The following is a 9,956-nucleotide window of genomic DNA, read 5'->3' as shown; positions in this document are numbered from 1 at the left end:
ATAATTGGGAAGATACATTTGAGGGCTTTGTTCATTTTTATGGCTGCTCTTAATCCCATTCCTGACTTTCAAAGTCCAAGTCTTGTTGCCGAAGTCCTGAATTTATCTAAAAGGGGACAAGACCTAATGAAATCAGCTAGTAACCAAAGTTTTTTTGAAGCCATTCCATTCATCCCTTTTCACCCTCCAGCAGAGATCTGATTTTCCCTGCTTTAAAGCGTTTCCTATAACTTGGCAATAAAGGCAGACTGAGATTTTTTCTCTCATGACATATCCTAGGCTGGAATATGTGAGGTGGTGGAAACCTGGGAGAGGACAGATCTTAAGTCAAGGGGGGGAAAAAAGGACCAGGCTCTGCTGAAGCAGAGAATTTGTCTGCAGCTGAAGATGTCCAAGCAATGCTCCTCTTGGTGGGTGTTTGTGGACACAGAGCCAGGCTGAAATGCATTTGGTGCATTTAAACCTTGCAGTTAACAAAGAGTGGTGCTGAATGTCCAGCACAGCTGTTGGAGGAACACAAGCCACTGCTGGAGACCAGCAGCACCCTTTCATAGCAGTCTGCAAAATGAAAGAGCAACAATCTTTGAGGTTTTAGGTTGCCAAAACCTCCATGATCTTCTTCAGGAGATGAGATTTTTGAAAGTGAAGAAGAGAGGCCGAAGTCCAAGTGAAGGAATATCCTTTCTTGCTGCACTGAATGGACAACTGTCACACGATGGAAAGAGGAAAGTTGTGATCCCAGCTTGGGTGAAGGAACACAGGGATCAGCCTGGGCCAAGGGGATGCAGACAGGGAAAGACACCATTGCAGCAGAGATGGAGGGACTATCAAAATATGAATGCAAATGGGGTATTATTTATGGCTTTGATGTTGGCATTTGATGAGCACCTTAATGTCTTGCCAGAAACAATGCTCTTAATGTTAAAAGAAAAGCTGCAGGCCATGAAAAGTGAGCACAAAAAACTCGGGGCTTTCAGGGATAAACTTAAAGAAATATGGGAGTAGGTGTATAGGGAAATGAGAGATAAAATCAGCAGTTATTTCAGGGAAAAGGGCAATCACTTGGGGGTTGAAAGTGAGCTGAACCATTTATCTTACTAACGAAGAAGCAGGGGACCAAACAGTTTGGGAAGGATCTTGGGTGTCTTTCATATTGCAGATCTGCACAATGCAGGACTTGAAGCAGCAAAGGGAAAAGTCAGGTCACATCCCTGAGATTCAATATCCCTGAAAGCCAGCCCCTTGGAGAGGCTGGTGTGAGAGAGCAGATTTCCAACGGGGGACTGCCTGCAGTGAAGGCAAGCACTGATCCCTTCCTCTCCCTGCATCTCATGCTTTGAAAAGGTATTTCTAGGAGTAGGAGAACAGTACAACCATCCTGTGTGAGATGTGATTGCCTTGAAAAAGGCTGGAAATATTCTGCAGTCAAGAAGGGTAAATGGAAGCATGAAAGACGGAGATGTTTTTGGTAAATATGGAAACTTCTTTGCCTAGGCTGGACAGCAAGCACTCATGTCACAGCTTTAAGGAGTGCTTGGGATCAGCAGAGCCTGGGCCATCAGTCCCTGTGCCCTCAGTGTGTTACTGCTCTGACAGCATCAGCCCAGCCATGGAGTCCCTAGAAAGCAGCTGGATTTGCAGCCTTTGGTCACTCTCCATCCTGCCCTTCTCACCTAATTTTCTCTGCTGGAGCTGCTCTGGAGCTGCTCACCCCACTGAGCTCTTGAGGAACAGCTTCTTCACCAGCCCTGAGCAGGGAGTGCCAGGCTTCTCCAGCTCTCACCAGTGTGACATGAAATGGCCTCAAGCCCACTGGCATGGGAGAGGCTCTTGGCCCTGGGGCATCTCCGGGCCCATCTCCTTCCCACCTGAGATGGGAAACTCCACACAGCTCGTTCTTCACCCCAGTGACAAATGCAGCAGTAAGCGTATTGGCAAAAGGCATTTCCATTTTTAATGGGATGGTTATTCCCACATCCTCTTTCAGTCAGTGCCCTTCAAACCCACTTCCTTTAATTAAAATGGTAAATGTCTGACCTTCATTTGCTGCCTCTGGTATTTTGTCCTTATAAATCCTACGCAATGCCAAGGCTTTGATCTGCCCATCTGCTCTGATCATGATCCCAGGACATCTTCAATTAACATGTTTTTAAAAATCTTGGTTTTTCTTCAGCTTTAAGCATTGGTGCCTTCTACTGGTGCCTACTGCTGGTGCTATTTAGTTCCAAGTTATTAGTTAATCTAGTTACAGAGTAATTATTATTTAGTTCTTGGCTATTTAGTTATACTGCTTTTACCAAGTGTATTTTTGTACATGTACACAAAAGAATACGTGGATTTGAACACAAGCCTTGCTACTATATTTGGGAAATTTGATTTGGGTTGTTTTTGGCTCTGGGCTCACACCAATCCTAAGCCTGTGCATGGAGAGGGCTGCACCAGCAGCCAGGGGCTGTCAGACAGGGCTGCCTGTGCAGCTCTGCTGCTGCCACCCTCGTGGCTATGGGCCCTCCAGTCTTGCTGAATCTTTTTGGACCTGCCTGGAGAACTCCCAGTGTGTGAAATAGCAGCATCACTAGATGGCACATGTGAGCTGTTCGTGTCTGACTACCAGAAGATAAGCCTAGCAGTATGGTTTCTTCCCTCAATGTTACATTATTTTATACTTCTGTGGGTGCTTCAGGCAGCAGGATGCATCTAATGCATCAAAACCTGCCCTATAGCCCCATTAAATGCCACTCTGTTATCCAGTGTGGTTCTGCCATCTCCCTGTTCCTGCTTTTTCCATCCCAGGGATGCACTAGGATAGAGCTTTTAGTTTGCCATCCCTCATGAGAATGAAATATAATAAATGAAAAAAATATCATTATAAAGAGGTCTTAGCATATTTAACGAGCTGTCTTTCTAGAAAGGATTGATTAGATAATATTTTATGAACTCTGTACTTTGCACACATAACTGCTTGCAAAAATATTGGCAATCAAAGCCTAAAACTGCAGAATAATTGTGGTCTAATGGTCTTTGCTGGCAGGGAAAAGGGTTTTGGCTGTTCCACTGTGTGGCCCTTCCCCTGGGATGTCTGTCCCCCTGCTGTCACTACAGGTGTGACATGCATCTAAGTTACGGCCTGAAGTTGCTAAAAGCAAGTGTCAAACATGCTCCTAAAGTGCCCTGGGCTTCTGCAAACATCTGCTGCCAAATGGGACCTTTGTCATGAGGAATTATTCTGTTTGTTGGGTGCCTTGTTCAGGACTTGGCATGCCAATTATTGAACTCATGGAGGAATTTCCTTCACTAAAGCTTTCAATCAAACCATAGGACCAAAGATTAAAAAGAGATTTTTGGACAGACAGAAATAAAACACTTTGATCAAAAGAGAACACAAAATGGTACCACTAATTACAGTTATTGGAATAGAGGCTGATGTGTGTATGTGTACCTGTGTGTAGGGAGCTGGGGTTTTTTGTCAGCTTCTGCCTTGTTCTTTCATATTTTTTCATAACTGAGGGTATTTCCTGATGTATCTTCAGGACTAAGAGGAAGACTGTCTTTTCCTTCTCTAAGGTGGAATAGATCAAAGGGCAGAACTTCTTCCAAAAGAGGAAATCCACATCCTTACAGGATGCTCTGCAAACTGCTGTTGCTGTCCTGCTCTCTGGGCTTTATCCAGGCTGGATGCAGCAAGGAAAGCAAATATCTGCTGAGCTCTCAAGGTCTGCATTCCCAGGAGATGGGCTGCTCCCAGCCTCAGCAGAAGTGCCAGACTTTGGGTAATGCTTTGGCTTGTGCTTGGGAAACCATCTTGTCTGCTCCAAACTCTCTTGGGATCTGTGGAAAGGCTGTGCTGAGCTGAGCTGAGTGCAGTGAAGCATCTAAACTATTGCTCACCTGTGTTTGAGCAAGGAGGTGGAGATTTTGCCCTGATCTTCCCTCTGAATTGGAAGGGAAGCCCTCCTCACCTCTCCCACATGGACTTACTTTGCAAGATCTTTTGCACCAATTTTACCCTGCACTTGCCTTTATTTTTATGTAAACACCAAACCAGAAATTTTAAGGATTCTTGGCTCAAATCACCCACTTCTCCTTCCTTCAAGGCTCAGTGGGATGACCTCAAGGCAACCAGAAATGCTCATCACCAGCTCTAGAAAATATTTCTTTAGGAATAAATCTCTTTTTAAGCATTTCTATAAGCATAAAGCAGGCTTAAGGAGAGCTCCCAGGCAGCACTTTCCATGAGATCCTTGGCTGGAAAGTGTGAATTGTAAGGATCATAAAAAGCCCCTTTCCAAGGGTGTGGTGACAGATGTTGTCAGCAGCATGGCCCAGCCTGCTCCCCCCAGCAGGACCTGTGCCCTCTGAGCAACACTCCTTCACAGATAAGCCATCTTCTTTTGTCTTTTTCCAGAAAAAACAACCCCCCTTTCCCAGAGCAGCCCCCAGCTTCTATCACAACCAGCAATTTGCCTTGTGCTAATGCAGCCTGCCTGTTCCTGCCAGGGGTGGGATTACAAGTGCACTTGACACCCAGTTTTAATCTGATGCCAGGACCTGCTTGTGGAGCTGTGAAAAACCTTTTCTATTGCAGGCTCCTGACCATGCTGTCCTTCCTCTCAGATTTCTGCTATCACATCCCTACTGTTCTTGTCAGTCAATTGTTGGCCAGTTCTGGTATTCTGACTTTTATTTTGAAGAAGAAAACCCATGTGTTTTGGAAGGGAGATGAGAACTCTGGCTATTCCTCTTCAATGCCCAGGATGGGTCTAAACCCTCTGTGAGGTGGGAAGGACCCACTGGCCCCCTCTCTACGGGAGCTTTGCTTCTCTGCAGTACTGAGGGCAATGCTGCTCATTGGCAAGGGCTGCTCTTCCCTGAACCAGAGATTCCCCTTGCTCCCATGACAAGAAGAAGCTCAAAGGGAAAAGCTGTAGTGCTGTGTCTATCCTATTGAGGATATCCAGTGATTTAATGGACTCTATTTATTACACTGCATAAATAGGTAAAATTATTCTATTTTCCAAGTCCAGTGCTGATTTCCACTGTCTCCTTCAGTGCTAATCCCAGCTGTATCCACTCAGCAACAGCAGAAACAAGTTGTAACAACGCTTAGAGAAGTTCTCTGTACACTCAGTTTTACCTGGAGGAATTTAAAGAACTGTAGTCTAAACCCACATGTCCTGTTTCATTGGGTACTGCAGCTACAGCTGCATTTCAGGCTGAGGTGCTCACACATAACCCAACCACATTTAGATTTGATCTCATGCCTTCGGTTTAACTGCACAGAATAAATACTACAGCTGAAGAACAGATGCTCTTAGTTTTTCTTTTTAAAAATACCCAGTGTTACACATCTGTATTTGCAAGACTATTTGATCAGGCAACCTACATGACCTGATTAAATAATCATTTAAATAGAGCTGAACCATTCCCCCCGCCCCTGCTATTTTTTTTGTAAATATCAATCCAATGCAAATATTTTGCTGCCAAGTCTCTGTTTGTTTGTAGAAGTGTTCCAGTACTAAAACTCCATTTCTGAAGATGGCAGAAACAAGCAAACCCTCAGCTCCAGCAGCTCTTTTTTGCCAAGGTGAATTTTCCTTGACCATTTTACATGGCCATGAATCTTCCTGCCATGCTTATGCTGGCAGTCAGCAATGAGCCCTGGGAGCTTCTTCCTTCACTGAGTCCTCTTGCCTATCACTGCAGCTTCCACTGCTTGACCCTTACTCAATTAAGTTTTTTTTCTTTTTTCCAGTGACTCAATGACTTTTTTCCCAATTCTATTCAGCAGTCTGGTCATCAACAAGTAAAAGATGTGTTAGACTATATAACAGCTTATAATTGTATCTGCAGCTCTGTAACCACAATGTAGAAACTTTTCTGCCAGATTCAATGCTTCCTGAATTTAAATAGCCTACAAATAATGTTTTTCTTGGCATGCATTTATCACCTATTTATCTGACATACCGTATCTTCACTGCTTCACTACTGTTACTTGCAAGACAAGATAATCATAGTATTTAGAAAATACTGTGGCCTGTGATAATTTTAGGTTTGATCTTTTTCTGAGAAGTGAAGAGGGCTGACACATTCTTCAATATATGCAGAAAAATGTATGCGAGGAGGTCATGACTTCAGCTTCTTTCTTCTCTTTCTTCTTTTTTTCTCTGAAGAAAAATTCATAGAAGTGCTGGGTTAAGTGCAGTTGGACTTGATGATCTTAAGGGTCTTTTCCATCCTAAATGGTTCTCTGATTCTAAGATCTCTTCAGTACCTGCAGGCACAGCTCCTTGCAATGATGGCACAGTGGATGCCTCTTGTGTCACTCACCACTTCCCTGTGGTTACAGATGTTATAAAATCATAGAATGGTTTGGATTGGAAGGGCTCTTAAAGGCTTCACCCTCCCTGCCATGGGCAGGGACACCTTCCACTGCCCCAGGGCGCTCCAAGCCCCGTCCAGCCCGGCCTTGGACAATCCCAGGGATGGGGCAGCCACAGCTCCTCTGGGCAGCCTGTGCCAGGGCCTCAGCACCCTCACAGGGAAGAATTACATCTAATCTAATGCTCTCCTCTTTCAGTTTAAAACATTCTCCCTTGCCCCATTGCTATCTGCCTGTGTAGATATTGTCCATGCTCTGGCCTCAAGGAGGCTTCTCCTCCAGCCTTATCTGATATATCAAATTTCCACCTCCCCAAACAATTCAAGTTGTAAAAGCCGTGACATCTGTTTTGGCAAGCTGCACTCCGCGAGGAGGGTGTGTATCACTTTCCCTCTCCCCTGCCTGGGTGGGGCTTTTTTTGCCCCTGCAGTGTGAAGATGAGGTTACTGAAACCATGGGAGATGCTGCTCCTGCAAACAGCTCTGTTTGAAGCAGACCACTGGACCAGGACAGGCGAGAGAGAAAGTGTTGCAGCCTTTGCAACTTTTGTTTGGAGTGAAAAGGAAAATACACAGAGATGGAGGGGCTCTTGGCTTTGATCATTACTGGTTCGGGGAAATAAAAACATAACCCAGAGGGAGAGAGCCAGGGGTGTAATAATGTCAGGTCAATCTCTTTGTTATTTTCCAACATCAAAAGGAGCTGTGGGAGTTTAGCTTTTATTGCCTTCCCCTTTTGTTTTCTACTTTTCGGCTTTCTTCCTCAAAATTCAATACAGCCCTCTCTGGACTTCTCACACCCGTGTGCCCCTGCCCCTGCCAGTCCCCAGCCCACTGCAGGCTGTGTGGCACACTGTGGGTGCAGCACCCTGGCCAGGGGTGCCCATCTCTGCCCAGCCTGCCAGGTGCTACTTTAGAAGATGGTAATGGTGGTAATAATCCTTGGTAATAATGGTAATAATCCTTTCTTCAGTGTTTTGAGCCAGGGTTTACTCTCTTGGCAGAGCTCACCCCACTGTGTTGATGAAGGATGTTTGGGTGCAGCCAGGACAGAAGCCTGAACACGGCTCCCTCACCCCAGAAATGTACTGATCAGCATCCATCCACAGAATTCCATTAATTATCTCTTTTTCCTTCAGCACCATCTCTTGTGGTTTTTTCAGCAACATGAAGGACTGAGCCTGCTGTGCTGGGGAAAATCAGGCTCTGGGCTGGCTTACCTGGCTAGGGCGGAACACAACCTTCTGTGGGGCCACATCTTGACTAAGTAGCTGAACAATGCCTGGAAACTCCAGGCAGGTGGTAGAGTGGACAAACGGGAATAGGAACAACCAACGACCTTTCTGAGCTGAGCTCACATTTGGAACCAGCTCGTCCTTCTCCTGTGTGAAGCTGCAGCAGCTTCAGCCTGTCCTGGCTGCAGCTGGGCTGGCTGGCATGGCCACTCTTGGCTGCTTGGCCCAGAAGTTAGGGATCCTCAAGGATAACTTGCATGGTTAGTTGGTCCATACTGTGTTTTGTGAAAATAATCAGTTAAAACCACACAACTATTTCACAGAGTTTTAAAGATATTTGTGTCCCATTGAGAGAACGGGGAAGGAGGGAGCAGTGACATTGGGGGGGTGTGAGAGGGCTGTGCTGCTGGTGCTAAATAGCTGCTAGTGCTCATTTGTAGAGCCCACTTATACTGGCCTGAGTTTGTATAAAGATTGTTTATTCTGACATCAGAGCTGTGTAGGCATCCCCAGCGCAGGATTTTCTGCAGTGGAAACAACCTTTCTCTGAGATGGGCACAGCAGGCAGCGAGGGCTTGGCTCTAAGCAACACAGGGTTGAATTTGTAGGTGTAAGAGGCATGAAGATGTGTTTACACAGTGTGAAACCCAGCAGAGAGGCATCCTTGCTTATTTTATGATTCCATCAGCATGTTCTTGACTGATTATGAAGGGATTCCTTGCAAGTTAACAAGCTGAAAACATTTTTGTTATTAAAGAGAGCCAAATCAAACTTTATTGAACAAATACACCTTGGATCTCTGACTAATGAGTTTTTCTGCTGTTCAAACATGTTATGTGATGTGAATGAAATTGCAGTTGAATTAGACTTCGCTGTTCATGTAGAATTCACAAGCTGCAATTTTTTTCTCACAGCTTTATTTTAGGCAGGTAAGTTATTTTTGGATGAAATGACAGTGTTGCACAATTTGGCTATGTAAAAGTGATTATTGAAAATAGTATTTACTGGTCCCATTTTATGAAGAAATTGACTCAGAAGCATACTTTGAAATGCAAAAGGGCTGATCCTTCCATGCTTCCCATCACTAACTCCTGAATAGAACACTTGTTTTGTGGTTTGCTTTGTAAAGCTGTGCCCTGTCAGGGGAGCACAGGACACAGCTGCTGCCAGCCCAGCCCCAGGACTGTCATCAGAGCTGAGTGGAGCCCACATTTTGGTACCTGCAGTGACTCTACTGACTTTGATTTATTCCCAGCTAACTTGGTATGAATAGTATCAGAACCAGGATCACAGCTATATCCATTAGAGATGCAGAACAGAGCTTAAAAATAATCCTCTGACTGACATGGAGATTTATATAATGAAAGATGGGGCAATTCCAGATTTCTCCAGCAAACTGGTGTTAAACAAACTGCTCTGAGTGCTCGAGACCTAAAGCCTGTGATGGAAAAGGAACATTTAGACAAAGCCTGTATGTGAACTATTTGCAGAGTTATTGTTAGGCAAATCTATTATGATGCATTCCCTTATGTTCTATTTTCACCTGCTAAAATAAATTAAGCTGTGGCATTACTAAAAACTAAGAACTGCTAAAATAAATGAGGGAACTGACATTTAGAGCATTTTGGAGATCTCTTATACTGTAGAAGGAATTAAAAAAATTTCAGCTGAAGTCACAAGCACAGGTTTTCTCCATTGAGAACATTTAATGTAATCCTCCTGTTCTTCTGGCACTCCCCAGGATAATCTACAGCTCTTAACCTGTAGGAAGTATAGATGCCCAACTCCATATGAAGAGATTTGCTGCCATCTTTTGGTAGATGCATGTTCCACAAATTAATGAAAAATTCTCTCTCACAGATACTAAACATTTTGCCCTTCTGTCCATTCTTAGCCCACCTGCAGCACCAGCCCCTGGAGCGATTTAAAATTGTGTAGACGTGACATTTGGGGACATGGTTTATTGCTGGACTTGGCAGTGCTGGGTTAACAGTCTGACTTGATGATCTTCAAGGTGTTTTCCAGTCTAAACAATTCCATGATTCTGTGATTCTGTGCACTCAGCCTCTTCTGCAGGGACAGCCTGTGAAAATTAATCTCACCCAATGATATCCAAGGACCTCCCAAAATCCCTGTGGATGCCTGTGGGGTTGGAAGGGCTCAACACAGGGCAGGGGCTGGGCTGGTTTCTTCATGGTCTGGCTGCTCAGAGAAAAGTTGTAGGGAACAGGCTGCAATCTCTGCAAGTCTGCAAGTAATAAAATACTTCTTTATGCCCAGAGGTAATAAAAAAATATATTTGATAATCTGGGGCAGCAGCAGGATGATGCATGGGGACAGAGC

This window comes from Pyrgilauda ruficollis, unplaced genomic scaffold (genome assembly GCF_017590135.1).
Source record: "Pyrgilauda ruficollis isolate IOZ18807 unplaced genomic scaffold, ASM1759013v1 scaffold57, whole genome shotgun sequence".
NCBI lineage: Eukaryota > Metazoa > Chordata > Aves > Passeriformes > Passeridae > Pyrgilauda > Pyrgilauda ruficollis.
Note: the sequence above shows the minus strand (reverse complement) of the source record.